Raw genomic sequence first — 19,499 nt, 5'->3', positions numbered from 1 at the left:
GTTTCATCATTAGTCGAAGAGGTATTGAAGTAGATCCATCTAAAGCAAAAGTAATCATTGAAATGCTAGCATTATAGACAGAACCAGAAATATGAGGTTTCTTAGGAAAGATTCAGTACATCAACAAGTTTATCGCACAACTTACATCAATTTGTAAACCTAGTTTCAAACTCTTAAGGAAGAATGAATCTTTAAAATAGAATAACAACTGTCAAGATGCATTCGACAAAATTAAGAAGTATTTGTTAAATCCTCCAGTCTTAGCTCCTCCTACCCTAGGGAGACCTCTGTTAATGTACCTGTCAGTACTTGAAACATCCATAGGATGTGTAGTAGGACAACATGACAGGACAGGTCACAAGGAAAAGGCAATATACTACCTCAGCAAAAAGTTTACAAATTACGATGTAAGGTATTCTCCATTTGAGAAGACATGTTGCGCCTTAGTTTGGGTATCTCAAAGATTGTGCCATTATTTACTAAGCTATAAAGTATAGCTTATTGCTAAAATTGATCAATTGAAGTACTTGTTTGAGATACTTGTACTCACTAGTCGCACCATTAAGTGGCAACTATTATTATGAGAGTTTGATATCAAGTATGTCACATAAAAAAAAACCAAGGGATAGGCTATCGCAGACCATCTAACAAAGCACACCCTCTTCTAGACTACGAACCATTGAAGCCCAATTTTCAAGATAAAACCATTATTTTTATAGAAATAGAGGAAGGTGAAGAAAAATCAAGTTGGAAATTGCATTTTGATGGTGCAGTCAATCAAAAGAGTAATGGAATCAAGGTTGTTTTAGTGATGCCTAATGGATCGCATATGCCCATAGTAGTCAGGCTACGTTTCCAGTGCACAAACAATCTAGTAGAATATGAGGCATGCATAGTAGGTCTTAAGGCAGCAGTAGAGATGGAAGTCGATGAGATTGATGTATTTGGGGACTCTAATCTAGTTGTTTACTAAGCTACCGATGAATGGCAGACACGAGAACAGAGACTGGTACCATACCATGAGTATGTTGAAGAACTATGTACTAATTTTTCTCGAATCACTTTCAATTACATGCAAAGGATTAAAACCAATTTGGAAAGACACTTGCAACTGTGGCCTCTATGATCAGAGTCACTAAAAAAATAATTATCTACTCTTTGGAGATAGGGATTCAAAATGAGCCAACTTATTGTTTACCACTTGAGATAAAGGATGCAGAAATAAAAACTTTATGGTTCTTTAATATCAAAACTTATTTAGAAAATAGAACCTACCATTCAGAGACTATAGAAGTTGAAAAGAAAACAATTCAATGATTAATAAGACAATTCTTATTAAGTAATGGGACATTTTACAAGTGATACAAAGAAGTAATCCTTTGGTGTGTAGTTAGAGATGAAGCTAAAAATCTCATAGAAGTTGTCCACAAAGGGGTCTGCTATCTTCACATGAATGGGAACATGTTAACAAGAAAAATAATAAGGATGTGTTATTATTGGTTCACAATGGAGAGCAACTATTTTCAGCACGTTAAGAAATGTCATTTATGTCAAATAAATTCCAATAAAATCAATGCACCACCAAATGGACTCCACAAAATGATGTTACCATGGCCTTTCTTGCTTTGGGGCATGGACGTCATTAGTCTCGTAAATCCTAAAGTGTTAAATGGTCATAGATTTATCTTGATTACTATCGACTATTTCACTAAGTGGGTGGAAATCATCTCTTACACAAACGTTACAAAAGGACAAGTTATTAGATTTCTGAAGTACAATATCATTTGTAGATATGGCCTAGTTAGTGTCATTGTGTCAAATAACGCTCTCAACATGAAGAAGTTCTATGAAGATTTTTAGATAAAATGTCATAGATCGATAGTTTATAGATAGAAGATGAATGGAGCAATAGAAACAGCTAACAAGAATTTCAACCAAATCATTGAAAAGATGATAATAACTTACAAAGATTGACATGAAATGATACCTTTCACTCTCCATGCTTACATAAACTCGATCAGAACCTCTACTGGGACAACGCCATTCTCACTTTATATGGGATAAAGGCAATCATTCCAATTGAGGTAGAAATTCCTTCTCTTAGAGTCCTTAAAGAAGTAAAATTGAAAGAAGCTGAATGGGTTAGAACATGGTGATGAGTGTCTCCAAACACTCAATTATACGCACATTTTCTGGATATTTATCTTGATTTTTGTACCTATTTCTCTATATTAAGATAATAATCATGATAAGCCTCAAACCACCACGTTGCATGTTAATTAGGCTTAATTATATATAAATAAATTCATTTACTAGATAAATCTAATTACGTGTGTTTCTTGTGCAGAAAATCAACAATTTGGAATCAAAATCTCAAGGCAAAAGCATTTGGGCCCACTTTGGAATGCCCTAACACTTTGGAATGCCCTAATCCTTAACTCATATTCTCCTCTTTTGTCTTTTTGTGCAAAGAAAAGTGGAGGCTACTTTTAGACTCTTCTAACACACATTTTTCTCTATAAATAGAGCCTTCATTTCTAGAGAAAGGATCCCATCTTGGTTCTCTTATCCAAGACTCCTTTAATCTAAGGCTCTTTGCCTATTCTCTTATTTTTTGTATTTTATTTTCTAGTTATTTTCTTTTGGTTAACTAGTCTTGTAAGAAGTAGAAGAAGAAGAAGTTTAATTTTCTCCATGAAATGAAGAAAAGTTATTTCATCTCTTATCTTCCCTCTCTTGCAATGACATTAGGCTAAGTTCCCCTCCATTGGAGAGTGGAAAAGCCTAGAGCAAGTTCTTGTGTTATTTCTAATTTTATGTCTTTCTTTTATTTAAAATGCTTATGATTTCTCTTTAAGTTTCTTGCACATTTTATTCTTAATATAGATACTTATGCTTAGATTAGATCAAGATAAAGTATGCTTAAATTAGATAATTTGTAGTAAGAAGTTCTCAAGAAATTCTACTTTGTTTTTGTTCCTTTATTTCATTTTAATTGCAAAACTTTCCGATCTAAGGAGCTAACACCAAGCCCTTATGATTGAGTTATAAAAAGGCTAGAGACTAGAAATTGCTCATTAACATGTTTTAGGTAGATCCACCTCCAATGGTGTTTTAATTCATAAGTTTACTTGCTTTTAATTTCATTTACTTTAGTTTATTTTCTAGCAATTTTACATCTTCTTATAAGTTCAAAAATACAAAGAAAAACAGTTTTAATTCCTTTTAGTTAATTTGAATTTTATCTTCTTAGCTTAGCTCTATTCCTCCTTTCTCTTGGGTTCGATCCCCTACTTGCCCCACAAGTAAGGTAAAACTAAGATTATTATTAACTCCGGTGAGAAGAACAACGATAGTCTCATCAGAATTTTGGCGCCGCTGCCGGGGAAAGGTAAAGGTAGTAGTGGTAAGTTTTGATTTAAAATTTTTTTTTTTTCATTTTTATTTTATTTTCTTTTTTTCTTTTGGTTTCTTTCTATAAGTTCAAGTGTTCTTGAGATTTTAAGAAAGAAGAAAGAAGAAAAAAACATTGAAAAAAAAAAAAAAAGTCATTCTCGTTTTCTTTTTCACCCTTGACAGCAGAACTTAAATTGACTGTAACTTTCTACTCCGATCTCCGATTATCTATTAGTGTATATCGATTTAGGGTAGAACGAAATTTTCTATAAAATGTGACAAAGTCAGCAAGATAGCGGTAAGTCAAATTCTGTTTTTGTGTCCATTTACTATCATTTCTGCTAACATTTCTGTTTTGCTTCTTGTAGGTGAACATTTTTTTTTCTTTTTTTTTTCTTCTTTTTCTTTCAATTTCCTTTAATCTTTAGTTAGGTTTATTTTTTTGTTTTAGAAACTCTTGTATAGGATTTCTTGTAATTTTTATTAATTATCCAAGAAGGCTTGGATTGTAATAGACTAAGGAAGGACGACGGGTGGACAATACCGTCACGGCTCCTTAGGTTCGCACACCAAAATTGGAGTTGGTGGCCTAAGTCGACTCAAACCGTCTTCACCCCGTCTAGCACGGGAGGTAATCCCGAAACACCCACGCCTCTCTTTGCTAGTGGGTTACTCCTTGCCTTTGTATGTTATTTTTCCAATTTGCACACTTGGAATAGTTAATTAGGTAGTAAAGAGCACCCCTCTCCTAGGGATGGCATGATAAGATAAGGATTGGAAGTCATTACCAATTCCTTGCTCTAATTAGGATAATCAATTCACTAGTCATCCAATCAAATTAATTAAAATCAATTAGACTTGACTATAGGGCCCACGAGCTCAATAGGAGAAATTCCGCTTCAAATTGTGCCAATTGCGCTTCTTGGTCATTTTTGTATCTAGTAAGATCTTGCCCTTTGAGGGGATAGACTCAGTCTATTCAAGAAAGGAAGGTATTTAAGCGTGCTCTTGCTTATGCATTATGCGCCTCCTCCGATCTGGAGATTCGAATGATTCAAACTTGACTTCATAGAACCGAGTTGGAAGGCTAGTTGCGCTATTTCTACCCATAGTTAGAGCGTCTAACTTTAGGCAACCTATCTAGGTCCAGTCTTTTCTTTTCGTGATTGTTTGATCGATTGTGTGATTTGTATGCTTGGTAGACGTTCACAAAATAACGTGTTAGAACCATTTGATCCTGAGATCGAACGTACCATCAGTAGGATACGCAAGACACCATCAGTAGTTATGATGGGTGATCGAGAGCGAACTCTCAATGAGCTCTTCGCTCCAGCTTCCGCATCTCCTCCCACATGCATTGTTTTACCATTGAACAATGCACCTCAGTTTGAAATTAGGGCTGCCACCATCATAGCTCCCTAAGTTCCACGGTTTAGAGCGTGAACAACCTTACACCCATCTTAATCGATTCTTGACTATATGTCAAACTTTTAGAAATCAGAATCTAGATGAGGAGAGTATCAAGCTTATTCTGTTCCCGTTATCCTTGGAAGACCACGCAGCTGCGTGGTTGAACTCCCTAACACCCAATTCCATATCTACCACCTGGGATGTTCTATCCAAGAAATTTATGGCCAAATTCTACCCCGTGGCCAAAACTGAGAAAATGAAGGACTCTATTAGAAATTTTAGAGCCCGTCCTGATGATGAATTTTCCCAACTTGGGAAAGATTCAATGATTTATTGGTCAAATGCCCACACCATGGCATTGACAAAGCACAGTTGTGCAAAGTTTTTATAGAGGATTAACAATGAATCAACGTACCTTAGTTGAGTCAATGCATAAGGGTCAGTTCATGAACCAGACTCCCAACCAAGCGTATGATTTCCTCGTAGAGTTAGCTGAGAGTGCTCAAAATTGGAGCACTAACCAAGAAGAATTTGATAGAGACGATCCGGTTAGGAAGACAGGCATGTATGAGATGAAGGCAGACCCTGATCTCAAAAATGTCATGTGTAGTCTAGTAAGTGGGATGAATAATCTCACGAAGAAGTTAGATGCCTTTGCCATCTCAGCATCCAAACCTCACCTAGACCCTCGTACAATTTCGCAAGTGACTGTCGAACCGAGTTCTTTGTGTGTCATATGCGACGGCAACGACCATTTGGTCGAGTGTTGTCCCACCTTGCCTCAAATCAAAGCTGAACAAGCAAATGCGATTAATGGCTATAGTACTTTTAAGAAGCCAACTCCAAACTCTTTTAGCCAAACGTATCACCCAGATAATAGGTTCCATCCTAATTTCTCATACAGACAGAATGAACCTATTCAATCTAGTGGTCCGTCAGGTTACAATAGGAGTTTTCCTAGGCAATCTGGTTCTTCCACAAACCAAGCTATTGTTCCTCAAGTCCCTTATCAACCCCAACAACAATCTACCAATTGCAGAGCCATCATACCAGATCCCATGACCAATTACCAGCAGCCTGCCCAACAACAGTCGTCTTTAGAATCTATGATTGCCGAGTTGATGAGGCAGCAACACAGCATTCATCCAAACTCAACAGCAAACCCATCAAAATCAAACTCAGATTAACCAGGTCACTGCGCAATCCATAGCTAAGATGGAAGTTAGTTGGGGCAGTTAGCTCTTTCCTTGAGTGGGAGAGAGAAAGGTCAATTTCCTAGTCAAACTATCCCTAACCCTAGAGGTCAACCTTTGATTCCAAACGGATCAAAAGGTCAATACGAAGTAGGAAGCCATTCTGGAGCTCCACAAGACTCAGTCCAGGCTATCCACACCTTGCGTTCGGGAAAGAAGGTGGACAACAAGGTCCAACCTATTGACACGGGAGAAAAGGTCTTAGAAAAAGACAAGTTCAAAAAGAAGCCATAGAGTCTCCAACAGAGAAGAAGAAAGATTTGGAAAATCCTCCTATCATTTTGCCAATTCCAAAAGCTCCATTTCCCCATCGCCTTAGAGATTCTAGAAAAGGTAAGCAGTTTGAGGGTGTCTTAGAAGTCTTCCAAAATGTGCATATCAATATCCCATTCCTAGATGCCATTAAGCAGATACCTTCTTATGCGAAATTCTTAAAGGATTTGACCACAGCTAAAAGGAAAACACCATTTCCTCGGGAAGCTATTATGGCAGCCCAAGCTTCGTCACTCATCCACAAACGATTGCAACCAAAATTTAAGGATCCTGGATGTCCGACAATTTCTATTCATATTGGAAATCAAGTGGCGAAAAATGTCTCTTAGACTTAGGGGCCAGGTGTGAACCTTTTAACCATACTCGGTTTATAAAACAATTAGGTTTGGGGGTTTGAAACCCACAGATATCACGTTGAGTCTAGCTGATAGGTCATAAAAATTCCAAAGGGTCTAGTTGAGGACGTGATAGTTAAAGTCAAAGATTTCTATTTTCCTCTGTTGACTTTGTCGCATGCCTTTTGGATTATGCCAATGCACCCGCTACTTTTCAACGATGCATGATGCGTATATTTTTTCTTCCGCTGCTAGAAAGATATCTCGAAGTGTTCATGGACGATTTTTCAATTTTCGGCCCAAGTTTTGAGGAATGTCTCGCTCACTTGACTTGGTCCTTCAACGTTGCAAAGAGGTCAATCTAGTCCTCAATTGGGAAAAATGCCATTTCATGATAACATCGGGGATTGTGTTAGGGCACATTGTTTCTTCTAAAGGGATTGAGGTAGATAAGGCAAAGGTAGGTCTAATGGAAAAATTACCACTCATGAACGGTTTATCAAAGAAATTAGGTCATTCCTAGGCCATGCGGGTTTTTATCGTAGATTCATTAAAGATTTCGGGAAAATCTCGAAGCCTTTATGTGAGCTATTGGGAAAGGATGTTCCTTTCGACTTTTTAGAGTCATGTCTCTCTGCGTTCAACAAGCTCAAGTCCGAGTTAACCTCGGCACCCATTATTCAACCTCCAAACTGGAGCATTCCATTCGAAGTTATGTGCGACGCTTCAGATTATGCAATAGGCGCTGTTTTGGGTCAGCGAATTGAAAAACAACCTCATGTTATCCAATATGCTAGTAAAACCCTTAACGATGCTCAGCTTAACTACTCTACAACGGAGAAGGAAATGCTAGCAGTGGTCTATGCCGTTGAAAAATTCCGCCCCTACCTTATAGGATCTAAAGTTGTGATCTACACAGACCACGCAGCATTGAAGTACCTTCTATCAAAGAAAGATGCTAAAGCAAGATTAATCCGTTGGATTCTACTTCTACAAGAGTTTGATCTCGAGATCCGAGACAAAAAAGGGGCAGAAAATGTCGTAGCTGATCACTTGTCTAGGATAGTTAACAAGCCATCCAAGGAATCCTTACCCATCTCTGAATCCTTTCCCGATGAGCAACTTATGCAAATCTCTCAAGCCAAGGCTCCATGGTATGCGGACATTGTCAACTACCTAGTTACAGGTCAATTCCCAGTCAAAATGACTAGTCAAGAGAAACTTCGTCTTCTGTCAAAAACAAAATGGTATTTCTGGGATGAACCATACTTATTTAAGTATTGTCCCGATCAAATCATTAGACGTTGTATTTCAACCTATGAGCAAGTCAGTATCCTAGAGTTTTGCCATAATCATGCCTGCGGAGGGCACTTCAGTGGTAAGAAGACCGCCATGAAAATCTTACAATGCGGTTTTTTCTGGCCTAGTATTTTTCGTGATGCCCACGAGTTTAGCAAATCTTGTGATAGATGTCAGAGATTAGGAAAAATCTCTAAGAGAAATGAAATGCCTCAAAATCCTATCCTGATCATCGAAATTTTTGACGTGTGGGGTATAGACTTCATGGGACCTTTTCCTATCTCCCAGGGTTATCAATACATCCTAGTTGCCGTTGACTATGTGTCAAAATGGGTCGAAGCTGTGGCATGTAGAACTAACGATCACAAGGTTGTGATAAAATTCATCAAGGAGACGATTTTTTCAAGATTTGGTACTCCGCGAGCTATCATAAGTGATGGTGGCTCGCATTTTTGCAACAAGATCTTTGCTGCGTTGATGAAGAAATACCTCATAACGCATAAGGTTGCCACACCTTACCACCCACAAACAAGTGGACAAGTGGAGATTTCTAACAGGGAAATAAAGACTATCTTAGAAAAAACAGTCAATCCTTCAAGGAAAGATTGGTCTTTGAGATTGAGTGATTCACTCTGGGCCTATAGGACTGCATTCAAGACACCCATAGGGATGTCTCCCTACCGGTTAGTTTTTGGCAAGGCCTGCCATCTCCCTGTAGAACTAGAACATCGTGCATATTGGGCGATCAAACGCCTCAACTTTGATTTTGATAAAGCCGGTGAGAAGCGAAAGTTACAACTAGACGAGTTAGAAGAGATTAGAAATGACTCGTATGATTGTGCCAAAAGGTACAAAGAGCGTACCAAATTCTTTCACGATAGGCACATTCTTAGGAGGAATTTCATTCCTAATCAAAAAGTTTTTTGTATGATAATAGACTCCACCTTTTTCCTGGAAAACTTAAGTCTCGATGGACTGGCCCATATATTATCCAAACAGTTTACCCCCATGGTGCTGTTGAAGTCCTTAATCCTAAGGACGGATCCACTTTCAAAGTGAATGGCCAACGTCTCAAACCGTTTCTCGAGTATGTTCCGCAGGAGGAAGTTCTTTTTCTCGATGATCCCGTCTATCAAAATTAACTATGTTTTCGTCTAGCTAAAGACGTTAAACTTAGCGCTTTGGGAAGCAATCCATGCACTTCAAGGGACATTGTGTTAAATATCAACAGGACTATAAGGTCTTTCTCAGGTGCTATCTAACCCACTTCATTTCATTTTGTCAATTTCAATTTTACCTTTGCATGTATATTTTGAAATATTGAGGACAATATAATGTTTAAGTTTGGGGGTGTATGGGTTGGATTTCCACATATTATTTCTTCTTTTATACAAAAAAAAAAAAAATTGAAAAATATTTGGTTGGCAACTTTGTTGTATTTTTCTCAAAGTCTTAGCTTATATCTTTTAAGCACTTAGTGAAAATATTTAATCAGTCTTTCATTGGAAGCTATGATCTGGAGTCCCCATTTATGTTTCTCTTAGGCAAAAATTAGAGCAAAGTTATCTTTTGGTTTATAGTCACTTCTAATAAGGTTACCAAGAGTCTAGATTGTATTAAAAGAGCTTGTTACCTTCTTTCTACCTAGAGTTTAAGGAAAAACTAGGTTTGATGAACTTTGACTTCCTTGTTCAATTGGTTGGTTGATTAGAAGAAAAACAGAACTGGATTGTATACACCTTGTACAGCAACCATTGAATTAGACTGGGTACCTTGAAAAGGGCTGCCTACTTTTCTTAGAAAAATAGTGAAGAAGTAATAAAAAAAAAAAAAAAAAAAAAGAGAGAAAAAGTCAAAGATCCAAAAGTTTATGTAAAGTTTTAGTAGGGTGAAAGCCATCAAGTGTAAAAATGTGAGTATACTGGAATATCACAGATAAAGCCCCTTAGAGGTATTAAAGTGAATATCCACACTTCTCACTACCCCAGACAGGATGCTAAGTTTAGAATTAAACCCTAAGTTACTCCAGTTATTCTTGAGTAGTTAGAAGGTTGAAACTCATTTTGGGAAATCGAATCTCTTAAATTTCTAAGTTAGAATCACTATCGCTCAAAGGTCAATTTAAGTCTAAATTTTGTTGTAGAGAAATAAGGGTTGGGACTCTATACCAAGCAGTACTTCTAATTGATTGACAAAACCAAAAAAAGAGACTTGTGCTTTTCAATATAAGTTTTGATTTTGACTATTTTTACTTCAAAGTTATTTTCAAATTTTGTGGGTATATTTTCTACAAACCCTCACGAGTCAAACTCGTCCACTAGGGGTAACCTAGCGGTTCAAGGGCTTGCTGCATTCGCTAAATGCAGTCGAGGTGCCTGCGAAAGTGGCAGTTTTATTTTCTAGGGACTAGAAAAAGGTAAGTTTGGGGGTGTGATGAGTGTCTCCAAACACTCAATTATACGCACATTTTCTGGATATTTATCTTGATTTTTGTACCTATTTCTCTATATTAAGATAATAATCATGATAAGCCTCAAACCACCACGTTGCATGTTAATTAGGCTTAATTATATATAAATAAATTCATTTACTAGATAAATCTAATTACGTGTGTTTCTTGTGCAGAAAATCAACAATTTGGAATCAAAATCTCAAGGCAAAAGCATTTGGGCCCACTTTGGAATGCCCTAACACTTTGGAATGCCCTAATCCTTTGGAATGCCCTAATCCTTAACTCATATTCTCCTCTTTTGTCTTTTTGTGCAAAGAAAAGTGGAGGCTACTTTTAGACTCTTCTACACACATTTTTCTCTATAAATAGAGCCTTCATTTCTAGATAAAGGATCCCATCTTGGTTCTCTTATCCAAGACTCCTTTAATCTAAGGCTCTTTGCCTATTCTCTTATTTTTTGTATTTTCATTTTCTAGTTATTTTCTTTTGGTTAACTAGTCTTGTAAGAAGTAGAAGAAGAAGAAGTTGTAATTTTCTCCATGAAATGAAGAAAAGTTCTTTCATCTCTTATCTTCCCTCTCTTGCAATGACATTAGGCTAAGTTCCCCTCCATTGGAGAGTGGAAAAGCCTAGAGCAAGTTCTTGTGTTATTTCTAATTTTATGCCTTTCTTTTATTTAAAATGCTTATGATTTCTCTTTAAGTTTCTTGCACATTTTATTCTTAATATAGATACTTTATGCTTAGATTAGATCAAGATAAAGTATGCTTAAATTAGATAATTTGTAGTAAGAAGTTCTCAAGAAATTCTACTTTGTTTTTGTTCCTTTATTTCATTTTAATTGCAAAACTTTCGATCTAAGGAGCTAACACCAAGCCCTTATGATTGAGTTATAAAAAGGCTAGAGACTAGAAATTGCTCATTAACATGTTTTAGGTAGATCCACCTCCAATGGTGTTTTAATTCATAAGTTTACTTGCTTTTAATTTCATTTACTTTAGTTTATTTTCTAGTAATTTTACATCTTCTTATAAGTTCAAAAATACAAAGAAAAACAGTTTTAATTCCTTTTAGTTAATTTGAATTTTATCTTCTTAGCTTAGTTCTATTCCTCCTTTCTCTTGGGTTCGATCCCCTACTTGCCCCACAAGTAAGGTAAAACTAAGATTATTATTAACTCCGGTGAGAAGAACAACGATAGTCTCATCACATGGTATGACCAACTAAACCTAATTGAGAAGAAAAACTCGTAGCAATATATGACGGACAGCTGTATTAGAAGAGAATTGCACAAGCTTACAACAAAAAGGTTAAACTGAGAAAATTTTAACTGAGTGATATAGTTCTGAAGATCTTCCTAATTCAAGAAGATCCAAGAAGCAAGTTCAAGTCGAACTATGAAGGTCCCTTCATAGTCAAGAATGTGATGTCAAGAGGTGTGCTAATCCTGACAGAGATGGATAGTGAAGTATTTCTTGAGCCACTAAATGTTAACATAGTTAATAAATATTACGCCAAGATCAAATACTTGAAAGGAATAGATGTCATTTTTCATTTTCCATCATTTTACCAAAATTTACGGAACTGGGGCAAGCTAGTGAGTTTGCTTGGGCAAACTAGAGAATACACTGGAAAATTTGGGAGAATAACAAGGTATTTTCAATAATAAGAAAAGTGAAATAAAAAGAAAAAAATCGAAAGAAAATAAAAAAATGTTAGATTACTCCTAGCTTGCATGAGTATAAATTGTGAATGGTTAAAAATACAAAAATAAAAGAAAAAAGTCAAAAATAAATTTTAATCTTGGGCTCAAAAGCCAAGAGAAAATTGAAAAAATAACATCATTGAGAATTCTAACAAAAAAGGATAGTTTAGGAAATAATATGGGCACCCTCCCCCCCCCCCAATACTTACCTAGTACATTTATCTTATTTTTTAACTTTCTAATATTTTCTTTCTTCAACCATAGCCATAGCTTACATTACTCTCCAATCAAGTAAAAGGTCAAAGGTAAGATCATAAAGTCAATTGGTGGGCGATGACAGAATTTGAAAAACATTTGGCAGCAGCAAAAAAAGAAATATAAGAACAATATGGACGCATTGATCTTGTGTTTGCATCTCGGACCTAGGTCACAAGAGTCATTGATAGACGTGAGAGGGGAGATTAGATCAGATATTCGAAAGTAGACACAATTACTATACCAAAAGTAAGATTGAACCATCAGAAGACTAGCGGCAAATTAGAGTCTTTTATTTGCTAGCCCAACTTGAATCACCAAACCATTAGAGTCGTTGGGAATTCGTATGGGCTCAATTATTTATATCCATTTTAATTTGTAGTATTAATAAATGTAGCACAGTTTGAAAGGGCATAGGAAAAATCTGGAAGGGCGCTGTGAATTACAATATCAGTTGTGGCAAGATCAAAACTACTGACACGATGAAAACCCTTAAAGGGCATCGATGTGCGAAAAGTGTAGAAAATCGGACATATTGAAATCCTTAATAGACACTAAGGGTAACATTGGTAAGAAAAATAGAAAAAAATATAAAAAAGTAAATAACAAAAAAAAGATGCCAAGAGTTTCTTTTAGATACCGTCAACCAACCCAAACACACCTCTTCGTATACATATTTCACCTCAACTCCTCAAATTCTCGAAGACAAACTTTTTCGAATTTGGAGATGAGTCTAAAGAATCTATGAAAAGTTGAGAATGGGTCCACATAATATGTTTGACTCTTTGACCTCGATGACTACTGTAGACACCTCATTTTTGCACTCGCCTGATTAATCAACTCGTCAACCCGATCGCAATGATTCCCAATGATGGATGTTTATTCCATTGCTTTAACCCAGAAATCCGGATGAGGTATCTCGAACTGACAAAATTAGAAACCACGCTACGCTAGGAAAATACGACTCTAGAAACATAGAAATCATCGTCTTGCACCCCAAAAAGAAGCTTCACGATAAAAATCACTAAAAATTGATCAAATTACCAAAATACCCCTAACATCAAAACAACCCTAGAGCCTACGTTACAATTAGGAAAACCCTTTCGAACACATAAAACAACAAATCGAAACCAAATAAATCACTTCGCCAATTTTTACAAAATTTGATAAAATTACGAAAATGCCCCTCATAAAGTTCACAACCGTTTCACACAAAAAATTTCATATATAACACAAAATAATATTTCCATTGAATTCCTTACGAAAAATCGATTCTAAAACATCCTAGAACATTAAAAACTGACTTAAAACGTGAAAAGTCCTCTCCGGGGGCAAAACGGTAATTTCACAATTTTCATAATTAAAAATTTTGAAATTAATAAATAAAACATTAAATAATTAAAGTGAAACATTAATGAAATTAATTTAAAATTTTGAACTAAAAAAATCGATCAATCGGGCTCTCATGGAAAATTGTTGAGGGTTCGTGAGATATTTCTTTAAGACCCCTCCATTTGGGGGTCCAAAGAATTAAAGATATAATAGAGGAGGGTTCTCCAAAATAATTAAAGTCAATCAAGCAAGACTAAGATCAAGGTATTAAAGTCAATCAAGTGAGATTAAAGTCAAAATTAAAGTCAATTAAGCAAGACTAAAGTCAAGATATTAAAAGTCATTCAATTAAGACTAAAGTCAAAATATTAAAAGTCAATCAAATAAGACAAAAAGTCAAAATCTTAATAGAGTTCTAATTAAATAATAACTCTATCTAATAGAGTTCTAATTAAAATACAACTCCACCTAAAATAATTCTAATTAAAATACAACTCTACCTAAAACAATTCTAACTAAAACACAACTCTAATTAAAAGAATTCTAATTAAACACTAACTCTATCTAAATCAACTCTTAAAAAAATCTATAAATAGGGGTCATCATACCCTATTTTCGTATCAAATCAAAAAACCTTAAGAGAAGTAGGTGAAAAAACCTCCCTAGCCTCCCATAAACCCTAGTTTTGAAGTCCCAACTCCTTACCTAACACCCATACTTCGATTTTAGCCTTAAAAACACCTAGAAGCCTTTCAAAAACACCCCAAAATCGATAACAAAATTTGAAGAATCCAAATCTAAGGAAGAGATACCTTGCCTCGGAGATCCGAAATCAGATCCGGAGACAAAACGAAGTAAGGAGAACGGTACAAGGAAAAGTATTATTGAATCTGAGGGAATAGAACCGTTGCGTTCAAAGGTAAAGTTTATTTTATTTTATTTTATTTTTTTTCCTTTCTTTTTCTATCTAGGTTTTTGTTAGCAATGTAGACTTATTTGGGTTAAGTAGAGACCAGCATTGGTCGGGCGGGGTTGGTGCCTAACACCTTACAACCCCGTAATGTGATCCCCGGATTCAGTTTTTCTTCGTAGATTAGTTTATTTGCCTTTTAGAGTCAAAATTTAGTTCCTAGACAGTAATAACTAGGTGGCGACTCCCAAACCTCAAGGGTCAAAAGCGGATCCGCGCACCCCGCGGATCGATGGCGCTTTCAACTACAAAATGTTTAGGCTTTACCTACTCTGTCCTAACCTTAACTGACTCAAATAACTTTGCAAATCAAAAATAATTTACTTGTTTTCTTTCAGTTTTATTTCACAAATTTAAAAATCCTAAAAAAAAATCTTAAAATCATTAAAAATACATATTTTTAACATATGAGAAAAATCTAGAATTTATATCAAAACAACAGTTTTCAAAATAAAAAAGTAGATATATCTAAGGCTAATAATATAAAAAAATTATTTTCCATTTATTCTATAATTCTACATCTTTTTGTTCAAATGTACAGAAAATAAAAATGTAGGAAATACAGGGAAATTTCATCTAGTACGGGAAACATAAGCTCTCTAGGCGAAGTTCTAAGTCACGGACTCGAACTATCAAATCAACGATCACTTTATCGACATCGGAAAGGTCTAGACTCACTAGATATGATGCCATGTCGTCAACACGAGTACTGGAGCTCAGCCTCATCTTGAGATCATTAATCTCAGTCTGGTACCTCTTAATATCGTTACATCTTAGAGTCTTATTATCACTCAAAGCAATACTCAAGTGATCAATATTAAATTATAGCCTTTGCTCAAAGCGTACCCATATATGCTTAATACGACGATGATCTACTTAAAGCTCCTCAATCCAATTATGGTGGTCATGGATACGAGAAACACATAAACCAAGGTGAAGATCAGGAATAGGAAGAGGATGACCACCCATCAAATCTCTGAACCAGGATGGTACCGAACAAAATCATGAGAAGCAAAGATAGGAGCACAGAGAATCTCCACTTTCTACCGAAGCTTACAAAGCCAATCTCGTAAACGGGTGTCTAAAGAGTCAAAATCTTCGATCAAATTACTAAAGTCCTTAGGACAATGGACTTCCTAAATGTTACCATACTGATAAAAGACTTAGAACAAGAAGTAGTGGGTGGACCCTGACAAGCTAATCAAAACTAAGAAACGGTAGCTACTAAAAGATAAAAAAGATTGAGCAGAATATTGGAAAGAGCTTGCCCATTTGATTATGCTCTCATCAATAGACTGAACATAAGAGTACCAGTTCTCATTTCTAACCACAAAGAGTGGATACTTTCTAGTCAACATCAAGAAAATTAAATCGATGCTATAAAAGAAAGGACGCTCACTCGTTTCAATAGAGAAGAAGTGATCGAAAAGTCAAAATTGCATTCGAATAGGGAAGTAATCAAATAATAATTAAAATAAAGTTTTTAAACAAAAAATCCCTAAAAATTTAGAAATTTGAAAAAAAGCTTTTGAAAAATAAAATAAGTGTGTTTTATACTTTTTACCTGGAAAAAAGTGGTGCACACCCTAAAAAATTTGATTATTCTCCAATCTCGCTATCACTCGTTCTTGGATGTTTGGTAGGGCTTCATGATCACAATATTTTCAAAGTAAAATTGGACTTTTCATATTTAAAATTCAACTTTTAGGTTTTAAAGTCGCATAGAGTTCTTGTTCATGATTTACCTTCAAACTAGGGTAAATTTTTGCCTAGCTGAATCTAACCTTCGACCAAGGCAAAAATTTATCAAAATGAACCTAACCTTTGGCCAGCTCAGATTGGCTTAGCCCCGCGCCACCTTCGTACTAGAATACTTCTCCCAGAATACCATGTTTCAAATTTGAATAATTTATCAATTTTGCTTACATCTAATCCCCAAGGAGTTCCCCCCTTCGCATTTCAAACCTAGCCTAACAATTTTGCATAAAATAAGTATTTATGGAGACATAGATCTAAAAGACAAGACAAGTGAAAAATGGCAAATTCAGGTAAAAGGAAATAAAAGTTTTATAAACACATAAGTTCACAAGGTGGTCTTCGATAAGAACCGGCATCCTCTTGTGGATGCTAAAGAGCATAAAAAATAATAGGGGCTTGAATCAAAAGTTTCTATCTGAGGGTACCTGAGGCCTCGCGTCATCTAAACTACTCGAAGAAATATCATCTAAAAGAATAACTTTCTCATTTTTACTCTTACCAAAAGACCCCACCTCAAAACTTTGACAATGTTAAATCGACCCATCTAAGGAAAAAAAAAATATGATAAAAGTCAGAAGTCTAACCGTGAGTCATACTGAAAAACCACCAATTTTTTTTTTTTAAATATCAAAACATAAAAAATAACGAGTTATTTGCCCCAAACTTATGTCCACCCTGTTAAAGCATTTTGTTGAACGCATAGTGTGCTCAACATGAATTAACTACCCCAAGTTAATAAAATTTTCATCTAAACCATCTAAGCTCCTATCTAAGCCTATCCAATACCTTAGATACCCTCAAACCCCGTCATTTCTTCAATCAATTTCATCGAACACGTGGAGTGCCAAACTGAAATAGCCTCTCTCAAGCGATTAAATCATTTTCCAACCCATCCTAATCCATCTACCCAACTCTAATACACTCCATACACCCATCACATCCCAAAATCCAACCCAATTCCAATAAATATCAACCCAATCCATAACCCAACTTACCCATAATCCAACCCGAAAATGCCCAATCTATATGCCAATCGACCCAATCAAATCTCCAATCTCATGAATTCAAGGAATTAAATGACAAATTGAATAAATTCGGAGATACTCACGTACCTTATAAAAAAATTTGAAGATAAAAAACTAAGGATCAAAACAACGCGATCACAATTGATTACGAATCTTCAAATCGTCGTGAATCGGATGTGGCAAATAAAATTAGACCGAGGTGACTCACCACGAGTTGAGTTCATACCAATGGTCAAGATTGGAAGCAAAACTTCAAAAATCTGTGGGTTGAAATTCGGACAAGCCAATGAGCAATCGAAGTTCGGTTTGCAAACCTATGATAAATTGATGTTGAAGTTCAATTTTAAGCATCTGAGAAAAGTTCTAGTATGGAGATGACCCACAACCATGCTAAATTCTTTTTCCTGGTCGTGTCTCACTTAAGACCAAGTGAAATTTTGAAAAAAATTTTGAAAAATCTGAAAAATTCTTAAAAATTAAAAAAAATTTAGAAAAATAAAGAAAATCAAAAAAGTCAAAAAAAAAAAAAATTCAAAAATCAAAATATCAAAAAAGTAACAAAGTAAAAAAAAAAATCCAATGTTAAAGAAAAAAAGGGAAAAGAAGTTTTCTTTTCAGAACACACAAAGGACAATAGAACAACATAATCAAAAGTGATGAATTCTCGAAGATGAATCAAGCATTATTATGCATCCCAAAGGTATGGTGCAGTAGTAAGAGTTCGAGGTCCGTAGGTGACATACGTTCAATCCTAAGCCCGCCAAAGGTATGGTACAATGGTAAGAACTTGAGGTCCCTAAAGGACGTTCATTCAAACTCAAGCCCACCAAAGGTGTGGTGCAATGGTAAGAACTTGAGGTATTTAAAGGATGTGCATTTAAACCTAAGCTCACCAATGATGAGGTGCAATGATAAGAACTTGAGGTCCCTAAAGAACGTGTACTTAAACCTAAGCCCACTAAAGTGTGGCATAATGATAAGAGCTTGAGACCTCCAAAAGGATGAGCATTCAAACCCAAGCCACCCCTTTAAAAGTAGGATTCTCTTTACTTTATAACTCATTTTTGGACTTGCAATCATCGGTAAATACCTAAGTTAAATCCAGTCTTAGAAAGTTTCATCAACTCTAAATGCAAAGTCAACTTTTACCGAAATGAAAAGAAATTGAAATTCTTACATTCAAACCATATCTTTCATCAAATAGTTTCAAAAGCCCTACATCCTGCCACGAAACTTATTCCTTTCAAAAGCTTTGAAAGCCATACATTGAGCCAAGAAGCCTAAAATTTTAGGTCAATCCTATCAAACCTAGAGTTTGGGAGGACTGACTTTGAATTTTAATAAATTCAATATGAGTTCATTAAAGTGAAATGCGAACAAGCAATCAGGCTCAAGCTCGACCAATCAAAAAGGAGTTTGAGTTTACATTTTTGTGATCCGCTGCAAACAATTCTCATAGAGAATGGCAACTATAGACACCCCATTTTTTCCAATGCCAAATTGGAGAACGCCAAAAATCTTCTATGAAAGGGTTTGACCATTGGTCAAATTGATCTTCATATTAGTATAATTACTATCTTAACCTCATCTTGTTAGAAATAAATCAAGGTAGATTATAGTTATGACCTCCAAGTCTATCCGCATCTAAGAAGAGTCAATGTAATTAGACCAAGTTTAATGGGTTTTGACCATTTTACCAAACTCAAGAATTCTTCAGAACTTGTGACCAAAGATATTATCAACCTTAGGTTGTTAGAGGATTAGTTAAGCTAGATGACCTTAATATACAAAACCCAAGTCCATATTTACATGTAATCTAGCCTAATTTTCAAGGATTTGACCTAAAACCAAGGACTTAGGACCTTTTTACCTTCCTCAAAGAATTTTTTAAAAATTATGACCTTTTACAATCGTATCCTCTTGATCATCATGATTGGTGAGACTTACATGTGAGTAAAAGACCATCAAGTCCAAGGAAAAAAGTGATAATTTGGATTTTCTCTTTAAGTTTTATTTAAAATATTGAAAATCTTATG

The sequence above is a fragment of the Akebia trifoliata genome, chromosome 12 (genome assembly GCF_017979445.1).
Source record: "Akebia trifoliata isolate Shusen 1 chromosome 12, ASM1797944v1, whole genome shotgun sequence".
In the NCBI taxonomy this organism is placed as follows: Eukaryota; Viridiplantae; Streptophyta; class Magnoliopsida; order Ranunculales; family Lardizabalaceae; genus Akebia; species Akebia trifoliata.
The sequence above is the reverse complement of the archived record's forward strand: the minus strand, read 5'-3'. Positions refer to the sequence as shown.